The sequence below is a fragment of the Myodes glareolus genome, chromosome 1 (assembly GCF_982192425.1).
Source record: "Myodes glareolus chromosome 1, mMyoGla1.1, whole genome shotgun sequence".
Taxonomy (NCBI): Eukaryota; Metazoa; Chordata; class Mammalia; order Rodentia; family Cricetidae; genus Myodes; species Myodes glareolus.
The window spans coordinates 63,014,840-63,039,417 of record NC_142026.1 but is presented as its reverse complement, the minus strand read 5'-3'; the positions used below and the strand labels follow the sequence as shown (position 1 = coordinate 63,039,417).

Here is a 24,578-nt window from a genome sequence, read left to right as displayed (position 1 = left end):
TGTAGTTCAGAAGGAAAGTTGGCTGTCACACCTGATCAGTTTGGCTCAGAGCCTGCTAATGGAGAATGTGAGACAGACAGAAAGACAGACAAAGAACAGTGAGAGGTGAGGAGAGGGGGTTCTAGGGGCTCTATGGGTGGATAAACAACAGACAGGGCTAGTGACAATACACTAATATCTTGAGCTGGGGATGCAGCTCAGTTGAGAGAGTACCTGCTTAGCACATATGATGTCCTGGGCTTGATCATCAGCAAGGCATAGCCCAGGCATGATGACTACACAGCGAGTACTGAACAGCCTGGGCTATTGAGACTATATCACTAAAATAAAAGTAATAAACTTCTTAACCTGCAGAGTGAATGCTGCTCAAGGGGATTAGAAATAAGTCACTGAGATGAGGGAGCCACCAACGATTGTCAGTACCCACTCTGGTAGAAATTAGCTGGGGGCACCCTGGGAGGGGCCACTGAGACTGAGCAAATGTTAGGTTAAGAGAAATGAAGACAGAAGCATAGGATAGACAGGGAGGACTGAAGGTAATGACTAAACAGCCAGGAGTTTATTTCTCACCAAGCATATGTACTAATGACAGGAAAAGGCAGAACAAAGGGCAGTAGCCTTTGTTCAGCTCATGACCTCCCTACAGTGTCCTTGGGAAGAAGCTCAAGCAGGTACATTATCTCATCCAACTAAGCAGCTCCTAATTTTTAACTCCGGTAAGAAGTATTTCAATGGCTTTTATGGCACCGGATGTTTGTGTGCCCACTTGGGATTGGATAGAAAGTACTCTGAGACCATGTCAATGGCTCAGCTCTCCCTTCCAGGGCAGGTGGAAGGAATCAGATCTACTAGGCGTGCACAAGCAGGAGAGCATGGTAGATTCCTGCAGCCATACACAGAGATGTATCCAGAATGCGCAATGCTCTGTGTGGCAGATTTGGCCGTAACTCAGATAATAAGAGTTTACATCCTGCAAGCTCATTCTCAGAGTTAAAGTGCTGAGCGTGGCTCCTGCCTGGCAACCCCAGAGCTAGCGGAAATGGTACGTCCACCATTTTGAAATTGGAGAGAGGTGGAGCCAACATCCAGAGCAGCTGCAACCAAGCTGCGTAGTATTTTAAAATCTCTTCAAGACAGTAGAGAATTACAGACATTGCAATAGGGCAGATTCAGACATAAATGACCTCTAAATGGGTCATAGTGTTATATAAAGTCATAGGCTTGGGAAAGAGAAGAAAAAGAGTATAAAAAGTCATAAAATAAAGTTAATGCTTTTTTAAAAAATAGGGTAAAGTCTTTAAAGAGACAGAGTACAGATAGTCATAGATTAAAAAAATAAGCCACATAAAAATGGAAAATTCACAGACAGTCTGGATTATTATGTTTTCTTTAAATTTCTTAACTGTGATGGAGATAACTGCAGAGAGACCTTTTATTGTGTGTGCTGCTAAGCTAATCCAGCATATATATTATAAAGGTATCTTGACTTCAAAATTTGGGTCTAAGGATACGATGCTTTGGAAAAGAGGTTCTTCTTTTATTTTCACAGATGAGAACCTGTGGATTGACTCCAGGCAAATATGGTATGACAGACCACTCCCTCCTGAAAGGTTGCTCTGGACACCCTCAAAAACTTAATTTGCTCAGCTGCAACTGAGATGAACCTAGCACACAAGATATACCATAAAAGACCTGATTAACAGTGTCCCCATACAGCACGAAGCAGTTTGGAGAGAAAGAACTGTGCCCATATCCCCAATTATTGTTTATAAATGTTCTTTTACACTTAAAGTGGGAAATGATATAGAGGCGAATAGTTTGCATTGGTATAAATCTTGATTTATTGATATAAATTTAAGGTCAATCTTGTTATATGTATATGTATTTATGATCTTGATTAAGGTATTGTGATTGTGTAGTTCATTTAAAAATGTAATGTATAATTAGAAAATATAGGTTGTTAATGGATAATCATCAATAATAGTCAATCTTGTAGTCATGTTAGTTAATTTTTCTAGATATATAGAGATATATTTCAGTTAGATAGGCATTCTTCATATCTTTCAAAGACTACAGAACATGGCATTTAAAATGTTTTGATAACTTAGGACTTTTCATGACAATGAGACATGTCTGCTCCTGGCAGCACCAATCTACTTCAAAAGGAAGATAGGCATCAAAGAAGCTCCTTGTGGAGTTAGATAGTCTTTTGGGCAAGAAACTGCTCTTGCCTGGACTGCTTAACTGGACACAAAAAACCTGCAGAGAGAGGACTGCTAAACTTGCCAAAAGGTGATATGATCCTTCGGGGTTCCTGATTTATAAAAGAATTTGTGAGACATTCTGCAGAACAAAGAACAAAATGACTGAAATATCTTTAAAATTTCCTGATTCATGAAAAAGTTGCTGGATACTTTGGGCTTGTAGGCTGAAGATGGATGTCCCAATGGTACAGAATAACTTTGGTTGACTGTCTAGGCAACGAGATGTCTCTGTCATTTCTAGAGTTTTGGAAGCTACTTACAATGTACTTCCTGTTTACTTAGATAATATTATAACCTTCTGGAGTCATTGATGGAGCTGAAGGATAGATAGATAGTTCTAGTTATAGTTTTTTTTGTTATGATAAAAGATAAAATAGATAGAAATATTGTAACTGTAATTTTTGCGTTATAACTGTTATGTCATATGTAATTTTACTATGTTAAAGTGAAAGCCTTTCTTTTTTGTTTAATCAGAAAAGGGGAAATGGTGTAGGAGGTACTTTTATATTTGTGTTGCTTTCATTTGTTAATAAAGAAACTGCCTTGGCCTTTTTAGGGCAAAACTTAGATAGGCATGGAAAAGAGAACAGAATTCTGGGAAGAAGAGCAGAGTCAGGCATTCCATGGTTATCCTGCCTGAGATGGATGCTGGTTAGACGCATGCCAGTAAACCACAGTCAAGTGGTGATACAGATTATTAGAAATGGGTTAAATCAAGATGTCAGAGTTAGCCAATAAGAGGCTAGAGATAATGGGCTAGTCAGTGTTTAAATGAATACAGTTTCTGTGTTATTATTTCGGGGGTAAGCTAGCCAGGCAGGACGGAACAAAGGAGCCCTGCTCACTTTTCAACAATGAGGTGTGCCTCTGGCTGACATACACCAGTCCAAATCAAAGTAGAAAAAATGTGCTCTTCCATCTAGGCACAAGTGCTCTTACTATGGGCTAACACACACATTACTCACAGCCCTCAAAGTTCCTGGAAAAAGCAGAGCAGGCAAGCTTGAACTCAAATGACTTCTTTAAGTTAGAAGTGACCCTAGGTAAAGACTGAGTCACATGTGGGCTCCCACACATTCATCCTTTTTCTTTTATTTTAAAGACCCCACAGAGTCCATTGGAAGACTGTGTCTGCCTTGGGGGTTCCTTTCTCCAATCTTTCCCATCATGGGAGCATGTATCCCAATGATTCATGTTCTGTTTTAGGTTGAAAGGAGGCAAAGAAAACTCACCCATCTATGACTGCAAGTCTCTGGTAACAAGTTTTAGGGAAGTGTGTGAAGTTTTGCTCCATGAAGTTCCAAGCCCAAGTTTTACAGTGAGTTCAAAATCACCTTGAAAACTAGAGGTAAACAAATTGTTCCCCAAAAAACCACAAGCCCCAATGATTGTAATACTACTATTAAATGAGGTAAATGCTGACCATGCTGGAACAGCCTTTTAAAAATGTTCCAGAATATCTTCAGCTGCTTTTCTGCAAAAAAATCCAATATAGCCTTTTTTCATATACAAAATTTCTTGATATAATTTAGCCAAATTTAAGGATTCAATAGAATCATGCCAGATTCCCTAGAGATGTACTTTAACTCTCTTCCAACCGATAACACTATCACTATACACAGAAGCTGTAACACATATTCATTCATAATTAGCAGTACACTTCAGCTGTGCTCTGGATTTTAAGCTCTGGAGCTCATCTCCCAAACATTGTACCACATCATACAAGGCATTCAATGTATGTTCCATTTTTACATCTGTATCGTCTTGTGTCTTGAATGCCATAGAAACATTGTTAGAGAATTGATTAACAAACCCTGCATTGTGAAGAGACTGAAACAAAGCCACTGAAGCAATTGCAGTAGTAGCAAGCAAAACAACAAGAGCTGAAGTTCCTGCTATAACTAATCCAGCAACATATGTCTGTCTACTTAAAGCTTTCTTGATTTTTCCAGTTACTTGCAACCCTTTGGAGGCCCTGCCCCTGTGACAGGAGGTCCATCTGGATGGGTAAGTGTATGCCTGCCCTGCAGGCCAGATGCCCCGAGAATGGAGTACAGTCCACCTCTAATCCCCGAAATTTTCTGGCCATTCAGTAGGAAATCTCCCAGGTTACTGGCTTTATTTATCCCATTCCAGCTTGCCCCCAAACACCCCTTTCCATATGTGGGGTCCTAGGATTCGCCCAAGTCAGCTGGCTAAGGGCCTGAGGGCCTGGGGACACAGTGGTGAGTGCTAGTGCTGAGGGGGTTTCTTGTTCAACTGAGCCTGCATATTCCAAGCCCACCCTTTTATCTGTGGGGTTCTTGGCCAGCAAGAGACACTGCTCCTGTACCAGGAGGTCCATCCAGTAAGGTAAGTGTGTGCCCACCCAGCCAGCCATATGCCCTAGGAACAGAGTACAGGCACCATCAAATTCCCTAAACTTTCTGGCCATTCAGGGCGGGGGGCTCCCAGGCTACTGGATTACTCTAGTTACCTCATCCTATCTTTTCCCCAAGCACTGCTTTCCATCTGTGGGGTCCTTAGATCTACCACCACAGCCTACTTCGGGGGGAGGGGATCTGAGAGCCAACTCCAATGCTGAGGGGTTCTAAGAGAGGGCAAATCAAGAAAATCCCCCAAGTACACACAGTTAGACACAGCAAAGATTGGACCAAGACACCAAGACTCTCCTGACTGCATTTGAAGGAATAGATGGGCAGGCACCAATGCAAAAATTCCTCAAACAACCTGAAAAGCAACATGATAAAACCAGAATCCAGCAAACATGGAACAGGAAGACTTGAACACCCTAATCAGAAGAAGTAGAAGAAATTGACTTTAAACGTAACATTATGAAAATGATAGAGACCGTTAAACAGGAGGTGAAAAACTCCCATATAGAAATGGATGAGAAGACTAACAAAATGTTTGAAGAAATTAATAAATCCCTCAAAGATACCCAAGAAAACCAACAAAAAGCAATGAAACAGGTAATGGAAACAGTTCAAGACTTGAAAACTGAAATGGAGGCAATGAAGAAAAATAATGGAGGCATGGCTGGATATGGAAAATCTTGGTAAACGAAAAGGAACTACAGAGACAAGTATAACTAACAAAATACCAAGAGATAGAGAAAAGAATCTCAGATGAAGAAGATACTATAGAGGAACTCATTGATCAAAGTAAACAACAAATCCAAAAAATTTTTAACACAAAACATACAGGAAATCTAGGACACCATGAAAAGACCAAACCTAAGAATAATAAGGGTAGATGAAGGAGAAAAATTAAAGCTCGAAGGCACAGAAAATATATTCAACAAAATTGTAGAAGAAAACTTTCCCAACTTAAAAAGGATATTCCTATGAAGGTACAAGAAGTATACAGAACACCAAATACACTGGATCAAAAAAACCATACCCTTGCCATATAATAATCAAAACAAAAAAACATACAGTGTAAAGGAAATATTAGGAACTACACAAGAAACAGGTCAAGAAACATATAAAGTTACACCTATCAGAATTACACTTGACTTCTCTATAAAAACCATGAAAGCCAGAAGGTCTTGGATAGATGTACTGCAGATACTAAGAGACTATGGATGCAAGCCCAGAATACTATACCCAGCAAAGCTTTCTTTCACCATCAATAGAGAAAACAAGATATTCCAGGACACAAACAAATTGAAACAGTATGTAGTCACAAATCAAGCCTTACAGAAAGTAATGGAAGGAAAATCACTGCACAAGGAAGTCAACAACACCCACAATAACACAGACATCTAACAATCCTCCACCAGCACAGCTCAAAGAAGGGAATCACACAAACACTACCACCAAAAATTAAATAACCAGAGTTAACAACCACTGGTCATTAATATCAATGGACTCAATTCACCTATAAAAAGGCACAGGTAAGAGAATGGATACGAAAACAGGATCCAACATTCTGCTGTTTACAAGAAACACACCTCAACCTAAAAGACAGACACTACCTCAGAGTAAAGGGTTGGGAAAAGGTTTTCCAATCAACTGGAGCAAAGAAACAAGTGGGTAAGGCTATACTAATATCTAACAAAATTTATTTCAAACTAAAATCAATCAGAATGAATAGAGAAGGACACTTTATACTCATAACACATCAGGAGGAATTCTCAATCCTGAATATCAATGCCCCTAAAATAAAAGCACCCACATATGTAAAAGAAACATTACTAGAACTCAAAGCATATATCAAATCCCACACCCTAATAGTAGGAGATTTCTACACTCCTCTCTCACCAACGGACAGGTTAACCAGACAGAAACTTAACAGAGAAATAAGAGAACTAACAGATTTAATGAACCAAATGGACTTAACAGACATCTATTAGAACATTCACCCAAAAAGAAAAGAATATACCTTCTTCTCAGAATGTCATGGAACCTTCTCAAAAATTGATCACATAATCAGCAAAAAAAGCAAACATCCGCAGATACAAAATAATTGTAGTAACCGCCTGTGTCTTATCAGGTCACCATAGAATAAAGTTAGAATTTAACAACAATTCTACCCCCAGAAAGCCTACAAACTCATGGAAACTGAACAGTCAACTACTGAATCAACCCTGGGTCAGGGAAGAAATAAAGAAAGAAATTAAAGTCTTCCTTGAATTCAATGAAAATAAAGACACATCATACCCAAACTAATGAGACACTATGAAAGCAATGCTAAGAGGAAAGTTCAGAGCACAAAGTGCCCAATTAAAGAAAATGGAAAAAGCACACATTGGAGACTTAACAGCACACCTGAAAGCTCTGGAAAAAAAGAAGCAGACTCACCCAGGAGGAGTAGAAGACTGGAAATAATCAAACTGAGGGCTGAAATCAACAAAATAGAAATACAAAAAACAATCCAAAGAATCAATGAAACAAAAAGCTGGTTCTTGGAGAAAATCAACAATATAGACAAACCCCTATCCAAACTAATCAAACGGCAGAGAGCTACCATGCAAATTAGTAAGATCAGAAATGAAAAGGGGGCCATGACAACAGACACTGAGGAATTTCAGAGAATCATTAGGCTTTATTACAAAAGCCTGTATGCCACAAAGTTGAAAAATGTAAAAAAAAAAGACTATTTTTGTTAGATAAGTACTATATGCCAAAATTAAATCAAGACCAGGAAAGCAATTTAAATAGACCTTTAAGCCACGGGAAAATAGAAGCTGTCATCAAAACCTCCCAACCAAAAAAGCCCAGGACCAGATGGTTTTAATGCAGAATTCTACCACAACTTCCAAAAGAACTGATACCTATACTCCTTCGTGTGTGTCAAATAATAGAAACATAAGAGTCATTGCCAAACACTCTTTATGAAGCTACAGTTACCCTGATACCAAAACCACACAAAGACTCAACAAAGAAAGACAATTAAAGATCAATCTCACTCATGAACGATGATGCAAAAATTCTCAATAAAATACTGGCAAACCAAATCCAAGAACACATTAGAAAAATTATCCATTATGACCAAGTAGGCTACATCCCAGAGATGCAGGGATGGTTCAACATATGAAAATCTACCAATGTAATCCCTCATATAAATAAACTGAAATAAAAAACCATATGATTATTTCATTAGATGCCGAAAAAGCATTTGACAAAATTCAACACCCCTTAATGATAAAGGTTTTGGAGAGATTAGGGATGCAAGGATCATACCTAAATGTAATAAAAGCAATATACAGCAAGCCAACAGCTAACATCAAATTAAATGGAGAGAAACTCAAAGCCATTCCACTAAAATCTGGAACAAGACAAGGCTGCCCACTCTCTCCATACCTCTTCAATATAGTGCTTGAAGTTCTAGCAATAGCAATAAGACAGCATAAGGAGATCAAGGGGATTCAATTGGAAAGGAAGAAGTCAGACTTTTATTATTTACAGATGATATGATAGTGTACATCAGTGTTCCCAAAAACCTCTACCAAAGAAGTCCTACAGCTAATAAGCACCTTTAGTAATGTGGCAGAATACAAGATCAACTCCAAAAAAATCAGTTGCCCTCCTATACACAAAGAACACAGAAGCAGAGAGGGAAATTAGAGAAACATCACTTTTCAAGATAACCACAAATAGCATAAAGTATCTTGGGGTAACTCTAACCAACGAAGTGAAAGATCTATTTGACAAGAACTTTAAGTCTTTGAAGAAAGAAATTGAAGAGGATACCAGACAATGGAAGGATCTCCCATGCTCTTGGATTGGGAAGATCAACATAGTAAAAATGGCAATTTTACCAAAGGCAATATATAAATACAATGCAATCCCCATCAAAATCCCAACAAAATTCTTCACAGAGCTAGAGAGAACAATAATCAACTTTATATGGAAAAAAAATGAGGCTAGTCAAAACTATCCTATACAATGAAGGTATTTCTGGAGGCATAGCCATCCCTGACTTCAAACTCTATTACAGAGCTACAGTAATGAAAACAGCTTGGTATTGGCATAAGAACAGAGACATTGACAAATGGAATCTAATCAAAGACCCGGATATTGACCCACAAACCTATGAACACCCGATTTTAAACAAATGAGCTAAAATTATACAATGGAAGAAAGAAAGCATTGTTAACAAATGGTACTGGCATAACTGGATGTCAACCTGTAGAAGAAGGAAAATAGATTAATATCTATCACCATGCACAAAACTCAAATCCAAGTAGATTTAAGACCTCAATATAAATCTAACCACACTGAACCTGACAGAAGAGACAGTGAGAAGTAGTCTGCAACACATGGGCACCGGAGACCACTTTCTATGTAGAACCCCAGTAGCACAGACAATAAGAGCAACAATGAATAAATGGGACCTCCTGAAACTGAGAAGCTTTTGTTATGCAAAGGACACTGTCATTAAGACAAAAAGGCAACCTACTGAATGGGAGAATATCTTCACCCACCCTACATCAGACAAAGGTCTGATCTCCAAAATATATAAAGAACTCATGAAACTGACCTTAAAACTCCAATTAACCCAATTTTAAAAATGGGGTACTGAACTGAACAGAGAATTCTCAACAGAAGAAATTCAAATATCCAACAGACATTTAATGTCATGCTCAACCTCATTAGCGATCATTGGATTGCAAATCAAAACAACTTTGAGATAACATCTTACACCTGTCAGAATGGCTAAAATCAAAAACACCAATGATAACCTATGCTGGAGAGGATGTGGAGGAAGGGGAACACTCATCCATTATTGGTGGGAATTCAAACTTGTACAACCACTTTGGAAAGCAGTGTGGCAGTTTCTCAGGAAACTGGGAGTCAACCTCCCTCAGGACCTAGCAATTCCACTCTTGGAAATATACCCAAGAGATGCCCTATCATACTACAAAAACATTTGTTCAATTATGTTCATAGCAGCACTATTTGTAATAGCTAGAATCTGGAAACAACCTAGGTGCCCCTCGATAGAAGAATGGATAAAGAAGATGTGGCACATATACACATTAGAGTTCTACTCAATGGTAAAAAAACAATGACATCTTGAATCTTGCATGCAAATGGATGGAAATAGAAAACACTTTACTGAGTGAGATAACCCAGACTCAAAACGATGAATGTGGTATATACTCACTCATAAGTTCATTCTAGAGAACCACCCACCATGAAGCTGCCAAGTCAGACATGCTGAATCTTTTCCGGTAAGCCACAACCTCTTGGTGATATACAGATTATTAGAAATGGGTTGAATTAATATGTTAGAGTTATCCAATAAGAAGCTGGAGGTAATGGGCCAGGCAGTGTTTAAAAGAATACAGTTTCTGTGTAATTATTTCAGGGTAAGCTAGCTGGGATCTGGGCGGGACGCAGCCTGCCACGCCATTTTACAACAGAGTGGTGCCCAACGTGGTTGACTAAATCCACCTAAAAACCTGAGAGGGCTTAAAAAGGAGAGAGAGAGAGAGAGAGAGAGAGAGAGAGAGAGAGAGAGAGAGAGAGTTTAAGACAGCTCTTACCTAGTCGCCCCAGAGTTAGCAGAAAATGGTACATCCACCATTTTGAAATTGGAGAGAGGCGGAGCCAACATCCAGAGCAGCCACAACCAAGCTACTCAGACTTTTAAAAGCTCTTCAAGACAGTTAAGAATTACAGATTCATAATAGGACAGATTCAGACATAAAAGACCTGGTCACAGTGTTGGATGAGAGTACATAGACTTGGGAGAGAGAAAAAAAAGAATATAGAGAATAAAGTTAATGCCTTAAAAAATGGTAAGATCTTTAAAGAGACAGAGTACAAATAGTTATAGATTAAAAGAAAGAAATAAAAATAAGCCATGTAAAAATGGAAAATTCACAAAGAGTCTAGATTATGTACATTGTGTTTTCTTTAAAATTTTTGACTGTGAAGGAGCTAAATACAAAGAGACCTTTCATTATATGGGCTACTATGCTGATCCAATATTTATGTTCTAAAGGTATCATGACTTCTAAATTTGGGTCTAAGGATATGATGCTTTGGAGAGGGTCTTCTTTTGTTTTCACAGAGGATGAGACCCTGTGGATTGCTTCTATCTCAATATGGTATGATAGACCACACCCTCCTCAAACGTTGCTGTGAACACCCTCAAAAAATTACTTCACTCAACTGACAAACAAGATACACCATGAAAGACTTGATTAACAGTGCCCCCATTCAGCACGAAGCAGTTTGGAGAGAAAGAACTGTGCCCATATTCCCAAATATTGTTTATAAATATTATTTTACATTTAAAGGGGATATGATATAGATATGAATAATTTGCAGTGATATGGATTTTAAGGTCAATTTTGTTATATGTATATGTATTTATGATCTTGATTAAGGTATTGTGATTAGGGTTGTTCATGACAATGAGACATGTCTGCTCCTGGCAGCACCAGCTACTTCAAGAGGAAGATGGGCATTGAAGAGGCTCCTTATGGAGTTTATTGACCATTTGGGCAAGAAACTGCTTTTGCCTGGACTGTTGCATAAATTGGACACAAAGAAACCACAGAGAGAGGACTGCTGAACTTGCCTAAAGGTGAGATGATCTTTTGGGGTTCCTGACTCATGAAAGAGTCTGCGAGACATTCTGCAGGACAAGAAAGTGACTGAACTGTCTTTGAAATTTCCTGTTTCATGGAAATGTCTGTTGGATACCATGGGCCTGTAGGCCACAGATTGATGCCCTAACAGTACAAAAAAAAGTTTGGGTGACTGTCCAGGCAGTGAGATGTATCTGTCATTTCTAGAGTTTTCGAAGTTGCTTACTTCTTGTTTACTTAGGTAGTATTATATCCTTCAGGAGTCTTTGATGGAGTTGAAGAATGGTTAGTTATAGTTATAGTTTTCATTAGTTATGATAAAAGATAAAATAGATATAGATAATATAACTGTAATTCTTGCTTTATAACTGTTTTGCTATATGTAATGTACTATGTTAAAGTGAAAGCCTTTCTTTTTGTTTAAACAGAAAAAGGGGAAATGATGTAAGAGGGTCATCTGTCTATGTGTTGCTTTCATTGGTTAATAAAGAGACTGCCTTGGCCTTTGATAGGATAGCAGCTTAGATAGGTAGAGTAGACAGAACAGACAGAACAGACAGAATGCTGGGAGAAAGAGGCAGAGGCAGAGAGCCACCCGCCATGAAGCTGCCAGGTCAGACATGCTGAATCGTTCCTAGTAATCCATGACCTCATGGTGAGATACAGATTATTAGAAATGGGTTGAATCAATATGTGAGCATTGGCCAATAAGAGGCTGGAGGTAACGGGCCAGGCAGTGTTTAAAAGAAACAAAAAGTGAATTCTAGCCACAAACAAGGACATAGAGCCTTTAGTCCATGACCCTAGAGAAGCTAAATAAGAAGGTGAACCCAGGCACTAGGACTGAGCTGTAAGTGCAACCCGGCAGGAGGAAGTTCCTGTGTTTCAATAGCCTGCCTGTGGAAAGCTAGGCCCTGTGTCAGCTCAGCAAGATTCCTGGCCAGCAAGGGGTACTGATCCTCTAGCAGAGGATTCATCAGAGGGGTGAGTTTGCTCCTGACCCACGGCAGGAGCCCGGCAAGGAGGAACTCAGACACCCCCTGCCCCCCTTGACTCCCTGGTTATTCTGCAGGGGCTAAGCCCTCTCGCCTCCTTTCCCATCCCAGCTTTCACCCAGGAACCCCTTCCTTTATTCCTCCCTTCCTCCTCGGGGCCATAAAATTACCCAGCTCAGCCAGCTTGCACTGCATGCTGGGACTGGACTGTAAGTGCAACCCGGCAGGAGGGAATTCCTGTGTTTTAATAGCCTGCCTGAAGAAAGGAAGGCCTTCTGTCAGTGCGATCCCTACCCAACAGAAGAACCTGACCCAGTACCAGAAGATCCATTAGAGAACATTTGAAGGAAGAGATGGTCAGACACCAAGGCAAGAATTCCTCCAACAATCTGAAAAACAACATGAAAACACCAGATCCCATAAGCAATAGAGTCCCTTAAACAGGATATAAATAACTTCCTTAAAAAAATAGATGAGAAGTATAACAAAAAGTTTGAAGAAATGAGTAAATCCATAAATGATACCCTGGGAAACCAAGAAAAAACAATCAAACAGGTAATGGAAACAGTTCAAGAATTGAAAACTGAAATGGAGGCAATGAAGAAAACTCAAACCGAGGGCCGGCTGGATATGGAAAATCTAAGTAAAAAAAAAGAGACTACAGAATCAAGCATAACCAATAGAATATAAGAGATAAAAGAACGAATCTCAGATTCTGAAGATGCCATAGAGAAATTGATCAGATTGACACTCTGATCAATGAAAACAGCAAATCCAACAAATTCTCATCACAAAACATTCAAGAAATCTAGGACATAATAAAAAGACCAAACCTAAGAATAATAGGAGTAGAAGAAGGAGAAGAATTGCAGACCAAAGGCCCAGAAAATATATTCAACAAAATTATAGAAGAAAACTTTCCAAACCTAAAGAATGATATTCCTATGAAGGTCCAAGAAGCATACAGAATACCGAAAAGATTGGATCAAAAAAAAATCCCCTCACCATATAATAATCAAAACACAAAACGTACAGATTAAAGAAAGAATATTAAGAGCTGCAAAGGAAAAAGGTCAAGTAACTTATAAAGGTAAACCTATCAGACTTACACCGGACTTCTCTATGGAAACCATGAAAACCAGAAGGTCCTGGATAGAGGTACTGCAGAAACTAAGAGACCATGGATAGAAGCCCAGAATACTATACCCAGCCAAGCTATCATTCACTATCAATGGAGAAAACAAATATTCCAGGATAAAAACAAATTTAAACAATACGTAGCTACTAATCCAGCCTTACAGAAAGTAATAGAAGGAAAATTGCAACCCAAGGAATCTAACATTGCCAACACTGCCTACAATAACTCAGACATCTAGTGACCCTTCACAAGCACAACTCAAAGAAGGGAAACACACAAACTCTACTACAAAAAACAAAAAAATAAAAAATAATAACCGGAGTCAACAACCACTGGTCATTAATATCACTTAAAATCAATGGACTCAATTCACCTATAAAAAGGCACAGACTTAGAGATTGGATACAAAAACAGGATCCAACATTCTGCTGTTTACAAGAAACACACCTCAACCACAAAGACAGTCACCTACTCAGAGTAAAGGGTTGGGAAAAGGTTTTCCAAGCAAATGGACCTAAGAAACAAGCGGGCGTGGCCATTCTAATTTCCAACAAAATTGACTTTAAACTAAAATCAATCAGAAGAGATGGAGACAGACATTTTATACTCATAACAGGAACAATTCATCAGGAGGAAGTCTCAATCCTGAATATCTATGCCCCTAATATAAAAGCACCCACTTATGTAAAAGAAACACTTCTAGAAGTCAAGGCAGTCATCAAACCACACACGCTAATAGTAGGAGACTTCAACACACCTCTCTCACCAATAGACAGGTCAATCAGACAGAAACCTAACAGAGAAATAAGAAAATTAATAGAGGTAATGAATCAAATGGACTTAACAGATATCTATAGAACATTCCACCCTAACAGGAAAGAATATACCTTCTTCTCTGCAGCTCATGGAACCTTCTAGAAAATTGACCACATACTCGGTAACAAAGCAAACTTCCACAGATAAAAAAAAATTATAATAACCACCAGTGTCTTGTCAGATCAACATGGAATAAAGTTAGAATTCAACAACAATTCTAACCCCAGAAAGCCTACAAACTCATGGAAGCTGAACAGTCAACTACTGAATCAACCCTGGGTCAAGGAAGAAATAAAGAAAGAAATTAAACTCTTCCTTGAATTTAATGAAAATAAAGACACAACATATTCAAACCTATAGGACACTATGAAAGCAGTGCTAAGAGGAAAGTTCATAGCACAAAGTGCCCAATTAAAGAAAATGGAGAAAGCACACATTGGAGACTTAACAGCACACCTGAAAGCTCTGAAAAAAAAGAAGCAGACACACCCAGGAGGAGTAGAAGACTGGAAATAATCAAACTGAGGGCTGAAATCAACAAAATAGAAACACAGAAAACAATCCAAAGAATCAATGAAACAAAAAGCTGGTTCTTGGAGAAAATCAACAAGATTGACAAACCCCTAGCCAAACTAATCAAACGGCAGAGAGAGAACACGCAAATTAATAAGATCAGAAATGAAAAGGGGACATAACCACAGACACAGAGGAAATTCAGAGAATCATTAGATCTTTCTACAAAAGCCTATATGCCACAAAGTTGGAAAGTGTACAAGAAATGGACTTGTTTTTAGATAAGTACCATTTATCAAAGTTAAATCAAGACCAGGTGAACAGTCTAAATAGACCTGTTAGTAGTGAAGAAAGAGAAGCTGGTATCAAAAACCTCCATACCAAAAAAAGCCCAGGACCAAATGGTTTCAATGCAAAATTCTACCACAACTTCCAAGAACAGCTAATACCTATACTCCTTAATGTATTTCACAATATAGAAACAGAAGAGTCATTGCCAAATTCTTTTTATGAAGCTACAGTTACTCTGATACCAAAACCACACAAAGACACAACCAAGAAAGAGAATTACAGACCAATCTCACTCATGAACATCAACGCAAAAATTCTCAACAAAATCCTGACAAACCTAATCCAAGAACATATTTGAAAAATTATCCATTATGATCAAGTAGGCTTCATCCCAGAGATGCAGGGCTGGTTCAACATACACAAATCTACCAATGTAATCCATCATATAAATAAACTGAAAGAAAAAAAACCATATGAACATTTCATTAGATGCTGAAAAAGCATTTGACAAAATTCAACACCCCTTTATGATAAAGATTTTTAGAGATTGGGGATACAAGGATCATACCTAAATATAATAAAAGCTATTTACTGCATGCCAACAGCTAACATCAAATTGAATGGAGAGAAACTTAAAGCCCTTCCACTAAAATCAGGAACATGACAAGGCTGTCCACTCTCACCATACCTCTTCAATATAGTGCTTGAAGTTCTTGCAATAGCAATAAGACAACATAAGGGGATCAAGGGGATTCAAATTGGAAGGGATGAAGTGAAACTCTCGTTATTTGCAGATGATATGATAGTGTACATAAGCGACCCCAAAAACTCTACCAAAGAACTCCTACAGCTGATAAACAAGCTGGGAAGGAAATCAGAGAAACTTCACCTTTCACGATAGCCACAAATAGCATAAACTATCTTAGTTATCTTAGGATAACTCTATTGGAAGTGAAAGATCTATTTGACAAGAACTTTAAGTCTTTGAAGAAAGAAATTGAGGAGGATACCAGAAAATGAAAAGACCTCCCTTGCTCTTGGGTTGGGAGAATCAACATAGTAAAAATGGCAATTCTACCAAAAGCAATCTATAGATTCAATGCAATCCCTATCAAAATCCCATCAAAATTCTTCACAGACCTTGAGAGAACAATAATCAACTTTATATGGAAAAACAAAAAAACCCAGGATAGCCAAAGCAATCTTATACAATAAAGGAACTTCTGGATCCATTCCCATCCCTGACTTCAAACTCTATTACACAGCTACAGTATTGAAAACAGCTTGGTATTGGCATAAGAACAGAAAAGTCGACCTATGGAATCGAATAGAAGACCCGGATATTAACCCATAAACCTATGAACACCTGATTTTCGACAAGGGAGCTAAAGGTATACAATGGAAGAAGGATAGCATCTTTAACAAATGGTGCTGGCATAACTGGATGTCAACCTGTAGAAGAATGAAAGTAGATCCATATCTATCACCATGCACAAAACTCAAGTCCAAATGGATTAAAGACCTCAACAGTAATCTGACCACTTTGAACCAGATATAAAAGAAAGTGGGAAGTAGTCTACAAGACATAGGCACAGGAGACCACTTCCTATGTAGAACCCCAGTAGCACAGACAATAAGAGAATCAATGAATAAATGGGACCTCCTGAAACTGAGAAGCTTCTGTAAAGCAAAGGACACTGTCAGTAAGACAAAAAGGCTACCTTCAGACTGGGAGAAGATCTTCACCAACCCCTCATCAGACAAAGGTCTGATCACCAAAATATACAAAGAACTCAAGAAACTACACACTAAAACTCTAATTAACCCAATTAAAAATGGGGTACTGAACTGAACAGAGAATTCTCAACAGAAGAACTTTGAATGGCCAAGAGACACTTAAAGTCATGTTCAACCTCCTTAGTGATCAGGGAAATGCAAATCAAAACAACTTTGAGATAACATCTTACACCTGTCAGAATAGCTAAACTCAAAAACACCAAGGATAGCTGGAGAGGATGTGGAATGAGGGGAACACTCATCCATTGTTGGTGGGAATGCAAACTTGTGCAGCCACTGTGGAAATCAGTGTGGCAGTTTCTCAGGAAACTGGGAGTCAACCTCCCTCAGGACCCAGCAATTCCACTCTTGGAAATATACCCAAGAGATGCCCTATCATACTACAAAAGCATTTGTTCAACTATGTTCATAGCAGCACTATTTGTAATAGCTAGAACCTGGAAACAACCTAGGTGCCCTTCAATAGAAGAATGGTTAAAGAAGGTGTGGATCATATACACATTAGAGTTTTACTCAGGGGCATTGAGTGCTGGTATGGAAACATAGTGCAGTAGAAACTTCCTAACCTACAGAAAGGCAATTCGAAAGAAGTCTCCAAATAATGAGGGATATATGGTCCCAACTGGCCATCTCTTCTCACTAAATGAAGTTTCTAGTTTCAGGAATCGGCTGTAATCAATGAGTTTCTGGCCAAGCGAATCCCATGAAAGACCCCAAACAACCCAAGGCTGTGTCCAAGACAGTAGGTTGACTCCACAAACTGAATGCAAGGCCTCATTGCTGAAGACAATTCTCACACAAATCACTGGACTGGAGACATCTAGTTGGTGCCTATATAGAACCTTCACACCCGTGATCTAGCATCTTTGGTAGAGGAAGTATTCTACATGCTACTTAATGAAAAATGTATATACCAGACCAGCTACAAAACTTTGATGAAGCATGCTATCCTGCCTGGAGGATATACTAAGGCTCAACAGTGGCACAATGCAGTGAATTGTGAAAGTAATTTTCCAATGTATGGTTTGAGTATGTGGCATTGCTTGAATGTCCAAGAACCAGGGACAGGGTTAAAAAAAAATACTACTGCTCAAAAAGAAAAATAAAAGTTAGAACAAAATGACCCTAGAAGATATTCTGCTACACTCATAGATCAGAGCCTTCCTTATTCAGCCATCATCAGAGAAGCTTCCCCCTGCAGCAGATAGAAAAAAACTCAGAGAGAGACAGCCAGACATTTCACAGAGAAACCTTGGAACACAGAGCTCTAAATGGAAAATCTTTGTCAAAACCTCCCGTCAGAGCTCAGATTACCCAGAGGAAGACGAGGCAGAAATACCATAGGAGTCAGAGGGGATGCAGGACACCAAGAGAACGAGGCTCTGAACCAACTGAGCAAAGCTCATATGAACTCAGACTGAGGCAGCAGGCTCGGGTCTGTACCAGGTCCTCTGTGCACATCTTATAGCTTTCAGTTTAGTGTTTCCATGGATTCCTGAGTGTGTGAATGAGTGGGACTCTGGTTCTGGTGCCTTCTCTTGGGCTCTTCCTTCTGTTGATTTTCAGTGTACAACTTTGATGTGATGGTTTTTGTCTTATTTTGTATTTAATTTCATCATGTTTGGTTGTTATCGCTTAGAAACCTGTTCTTTTCTAATGAGAGACAGAAGGAAGTGTATTTTGGGGGGAGGAAGAGTGGAGAGGGAGTGGGAGGAGTAGAGGGAGGGTAAATTGTAATCAGTACATATTTTATGAGAGAAAAATTCATTTTAATTAAAAGAGAAATAAATAATTGATGGATTTGATGGAACTGGAAAACAACGGATGAATAATTTGGTCATTGCACTTTCTAAAGTGGAGGAACTTTCTTGCTCTATTTTGAGGACTTTATGTGGGCATTGCTACATTGACTTTAAAGACATCCTGAACGTCCTGACCTGGGAATATCTGTGCTCCCTTCCTCTCTATTAATTAATCTCTTGTTTATTGCTGGGAGCTGCAGGAGGAAACTGGTTGTGCACTTAGCCCATTGTGTTTCTGTGAACATCCTTTCTTCTCCTCTGTCAGCCATTTAATCACTCGTTTAGAAAGATTCTACCCTCATAATAAAATTAGAAAAAAAATGCACATACTCAGGCTTAGAGGCTGTTCAATACCTCTCCAAAATCCTGCTGATCAGAATGCAGCTTTAGTTCAAGAGACACCTCCTGGGACAGTAGCCAGGTGGAATGGGTTCTCAGCTGGAGTAGACTGTACATAGTACTGACTGTATCCTAGAGGGTGAGCCTGCCCTCTAGTGTGTGGGATATGAAAAACAGGTCAATCTCACCTATAGAGAAGGGCATAAAAGCTTCATTTTTCTTCAGAGTCCCACTGGCATCCAGGAAGTCGTCAGGATTGAAGGTGTCTGGTTGTTCAAAGTACCGTGGGTCATGGAGAGCTGAACTCAGGATGGGGTACACTTCAGTGTTCTAGGACACATTGTGAGAGGCAATGATATTAGCATACCCTGACTCCCATATGCAGACAGTCATTCCTTAGGGAACCACAGAATGCTGGGAATCCACAAACATGCCTAGGGTGGTGATTGGTAGAGTGGAGGCAGTTAATGGCATAGAGATGTCAAATCACAGCTGATTTCACTTGGAGAACAGTACCTTCGGAACAAAGTGTCTTTGGTGACTTTGTGAGGCAATCCAATCGGGAGTAAATCTGCAAATCTTTAGATCGTTTGAATAACAGCCTCAGTTAATAGCATTCTGGTTTGGCCATCAAGGGTTCAAGGACAGTGTGAGCTGATCAGCTGATTGATCTCCTTTGGTACTTTCTCTGCACAGAAAAGGGAGACAACAAATAATGCTTGCCCCCTTCACGAAGGCAATACACATTGACCCTGTTTCCTTAAAGCCAATAGCTTAAGAACAGTGCAGAGCCAGGAGACTGATGGTAAGAATTCTATGCATTTGAAACGTAATGTTATATATTGTGTTCTTGTATAACAGAGACACACACATACACACACACACACACACATTTTGGAAACATCTGGGCCACATGGCATTTCTCAGTCCTCAACAATGCCACTTGGCCTCTGCTCTGCCTTCTCTCTCTACTGTGCTCTCTGGTAGTTTAGCATGGTTTGTCTCCCAGGCTCTTTCTTCCTCTGCGGTCTTTTCTGCTTTTTGTCCCTTGCCCTGTGTTTCTTCCCTGCCCTTCTTTCCCCCTATCACATTTTCTCTTCCTTTTATTTTCATCATTTTCCAGACACTTCTGTATCTCCTCCACTCCATTTCTTGTCTCTCTTCCCAATCCTCTGCCCCCTTTTCCTCTGCTCACATCCTCAGCCTTCACTCTCAGCCATCCCCTCATTCACACAGGACTTACCATCTCCTTGCATATAAGGTAGGTATCAATGAAGTCTCTTGGATTTTTGGGTTCCAAGGTTACCCAGTGCTTCTCCACAGTGTGGCCAATATAGTCAAGGACTTCCTGAACGTTTTGTAGATTTGTCTGTGGGTAACATGAAAGAACTACAGAAAACCCAAATAGAGCCCAAACACCTGCAAGAAAGAAGGGCCAAGCAGGTCACAATGAGTTATCAGGTCTCGGGAAGTGGGCAGTGCTCCTAGGTCCACAGACATCATGAAGGAACATACACACACCCATACACCTCTCACACATGCACAACATATATACACATGTCTTTAAATCAGTCTCTAACCTTCAGTTTACATTCTCTGTATCTCCCATTTCCTCTCCTCTGCTCTCTCTCCCAATCTTCCTTGTTTTGTCTTAATTTGGGGGGTATTGTATTTTGAACACATTAATGCCAGACAGTCCAAATTTCTGATACCCCAGTCTCTAATACCAAAATACTGAAATTTCATGTGTTGTACACCACCAAGGACTGGGGATGAACTCAAGGGCTCATGCATGAAATACTGTGTCCTCTGTCCTCTAAGTAACATCTGCATCCCCCACGTCATCATTTTCTTATGTCTGGATGGTTCGTATTTCGGCATTCAGCTCTCTCCACTCTGCTTAACAACTATCTCTTCCTCTGTTCCTCCTTTCTTCCTTTCATCCCTCCAGGCCACAGGCTCACTGTTTGTCCATGTTGTCTCTGTCTTTCTTCCAGTCATAAGACACTGTCTTCTTTACTCACAAAGCGGCCTCTTTTTTCGTCTGCCTTGGATGCTTCTTCTTTCCCACCTACTTACCTGGCTGGAGAATGAGCTGATGAGCAAGTTGGTCAATAGATCATGTCCAAAAGGCACAGAAACTGGCATTCTTTGAAGTCAAAGCACTCTCCAAAGAATAAGGAGCAGATGATATTGGCTGTGATGCACTGGAAGACAAAAGCAAGGTCTAGCGGGGGACCTCTGAAGGAATATATAGGATAAGAGACAGGGAATACAGAACTAGGAGTATATTTGGCTTCAGCCCCATGTCTGTAAAGCTTTTCCCCCACTCACTGCTCAATGAACAGCAACATATTTGCACATATGGTGCACATAAGGGTCTGGGCTCTTCACTCAGAGATGCACACATACTTTTATTTAACTTCCCTCGGTACTGTACAGAATATGGGATGCTATTTCTATATACAGAAAGGGATGCACCTTCAGCAAGGAAACTGAGCCAATCATGGCTGGAACATGGCTGCCATTAGGATTCTAGGAACACGATGTAGAGTGAGTGCAGTCAATCTGCACCTGCTCCTCCTCCCAGGACAGCATCCTGACTCTGAAATATTAGCTAACTCCCACTGGCAGGAATGGTGCACAGAAGGGATCAGGGACAGCTATGTGAATTACAACCCCTGTACACTCCATGCCCATCTGCCTGTCTTCATCTGTTCCTTCTTAACTTCCTCTGTCTTTTCTCTGACATCCTCCATCCCTCCTCTGACTTTTTCCAACCCTTCTTTGACATTCACCATCCCTTCTCTGACTTCCTCCATCCCTTCCCTGACTTCCTTCTTCCCTTCTTTGACACTCTCCGTCCCTTCGCTGATGTCTTCCATCCCTTCTCTGACTTCCTCCATTCCTCTCTTTTCTGACTTCTGATTTCTGTGGTGTTCCAGAAGGCCACTGCTCCTTGTAGCCTTTGTGTGCCAGGTTCAATCAAGGACTTTGGTAGTTGTAGGGCTGTTGTCAGTGCGACAGTATTGGGTGACTCTTTCCCTTCACGGCTGGCTTGTCTGTGGTCTCTGATCCTAAGAGAACACTTTCCTGGGGCTCAGCAGCTTCTCTCTCAGTCCCTTTGTAGCTTGAGTCTCAGCTTGTTTTCATTTCCTCTGGGTCCCTTCATGAACGGTTTATTTTTCCCTTCATTCTTTTCACCCTCTGCACCTTTCTTCCCTCACCTCTCCACACTGACCTCTCAGATATCCAGAGAAAGGTAAATAAGAGATGACAAATACCCTGTGTAAAAAAATGGAGGCGCAAGCAACAGTCTTGTCACCAATGTGCCCTTGATACAACAAACCAAAAGTACCCTCAGAGTAACTCTGATTTTTACCAAAATCAAACTCCCATGAGCCTCTGTGCTCATTGCTGCTCACCAGCACACTCACAAGGAAGAAAACACAGTTCCCTGCTTCGGCCATGTCTGCAGGTCCTCCTACTCCATTCCTTTCATTGACTTAAGGTCTGTGTTTGCCTTTGATGAGACCATGGAGGGGGGCAGGGATGGGGGCAATTACAATGATTAAGTCAAAATGGTTTTGAACACTTTGTGTAGTAGAAGAGAAACTTGGAAAAATCATCCTCCTGCCTCCACCTCGAGGGTGCAGGACCATGCCCACTGTATATGGTGCTGTAAGCTCTCCACAACTCAGCCACAGCCACATCAAAGGCGGGACCTCACAAGGTAGACAGGACGGGCCTTGAACTCACGGCCATCTTCCCTCACCTTCTGAGTTTTGAGAGGATGAGTATCCACCAAAACTATCCTATTGACAAAGAAAATTAATTCACAGATTGATTCTCTGAATGGAAGTGACCACCATGAGCAGTATGTGCTTCTGAGTTATTTTGGAAACAAAATACCTAACATGTCTTTCCTGTCCTTGTGATTCTCTCTTTCCACCTCTCTCTGAATCTCCTCATACCCACACTAGTGTGTCTTTTGTGTCTCTCTCTTTCTCTGTGTGTGTATGTGTGCCACTGTGTGCGTGTGTCTGTGTGTCTGTATTTCTGTTTCTCTACCGTTGTATGTCTCTTTCTCTTTCTTAGGCTCTGCACTCGGGTCCCTGTGTCACCAGCTTCCTTTCTGCCCATTCTCTGGGACTCACCCTGGGGTTTCTGCAGCTCCTCCACCACAAATCGGGCCTATTCCTGAATCTGCTCCTCCACACTGTGCTTGCCCATTCCTAAGTCCTTCATGGTGGCCAGAGAGAATTGTAGAAGGTCCTTCCAGCATTTGCCACGGGCAAAGACCACATCTAAGAATGTACGGGAATCATGGGTGGGTTACAATAGAAGTTCAAAGACCGAGAGTCCTTCCCCACAGCTCGGGCTTCACCATCACACACATCTTCCCAGACCACATCCTCCACTTCACCCTGTCCCGTATCTCACCGTATCTCTGTACAATTGGCTCAAACACAGCAACTGTCCTCCAGCCAGAGAAAGCCTCAGCTTGGTCCACCAGAGCCTCCCTTATGGCCTCTGTCCCACACAACATGACCACGGGCCTTGGTCCCAGGTGCACTGTGAACACGTCTCCATATTTTTCTCAAAGCTGCCAAGCATAAGGGTACAAAGGTTGTGGTGAGTAGGTGCAGACGTTGTTGTTACACTGTGAAAACACATAGACACAGATGGATAAATAGGTATCCTTCCCCTGGCCACCCTTTCTCTCCTGATGACCTAAGAGGTAAAGGGTTAATTCACCAGACATGCAGGGTCTGCACTAATTGGATTTCCTAATCCTGTAGAGTAGAGGACAGGGTAACACTTGTTTATAATTTTGGCCCAAAAGAAGTAAAGACCAGAGAATCAGTAGTCATCCTTGTCTACACATCCAGTTTGAAGTCAGTCTCACCTACATATGACCCTACCTCAAAAATAATAGATACAGATATGGATACAGAAGTGCATTTGTTTTATTCCCATTTCCTTCAGTTTGGCCAGTTGCAACATGCCTCCTGTGTTCCTGTCCAATGCCTCCTGAAAACATTTAGAGAGAACTACCCTGACCCATCTACTGGGTTACATGGGAAGGAAAGTGATAGTCACCTAGTAGTGGTCATGAATGTGAGTCATGACTACAGTATGGACACTTGGGAAAATGCCTGGCAATGCAACAATCAGGATTTCTACATGGAAATGGTCCCAGGAACATGACAACCTTCCAGTGCTGAGAGCCCTTGAGGAGCATGGTGCAATGTTTGCAAACAACCCTCCCTCATCCCCTTGTAACCTTTACCCTCTCTAGATTGCACTGCAGCTAATAGAAATGAATGGCTATGAAAATGGTCAGTGCCCAGTGTTATTTAGGGGACAATGCTAAGAAAAAACTCTATATATGTTTGATGTTGATATATTTATGTTTTTAGATGGGGTCACAGCTTCAAATCTTATGCAACAATGAACTAACAAGTCTCAAACCAGATCAACAGTGTAAGTGAAACTTGCCAACTTAATGCTACACACACACACACAAAAATCTTTGTTCCCATCTGCTGCATCTAATGATGTTCAAACACA

The 24,578-nt window shown here is 40.3% G+C and overlaps 1 pseudogene; it reads right to left on the bottom strand.

Moving 5' to 3' along the window:
* LOC148123405 (cytochrome P450 2B19-like) overlaps positions 1 to 24,578 on the bottom strand; it is a 37,625-nt pseudogene that overhangs the window by 6,000 nt on the left and 7,047 nt on the right.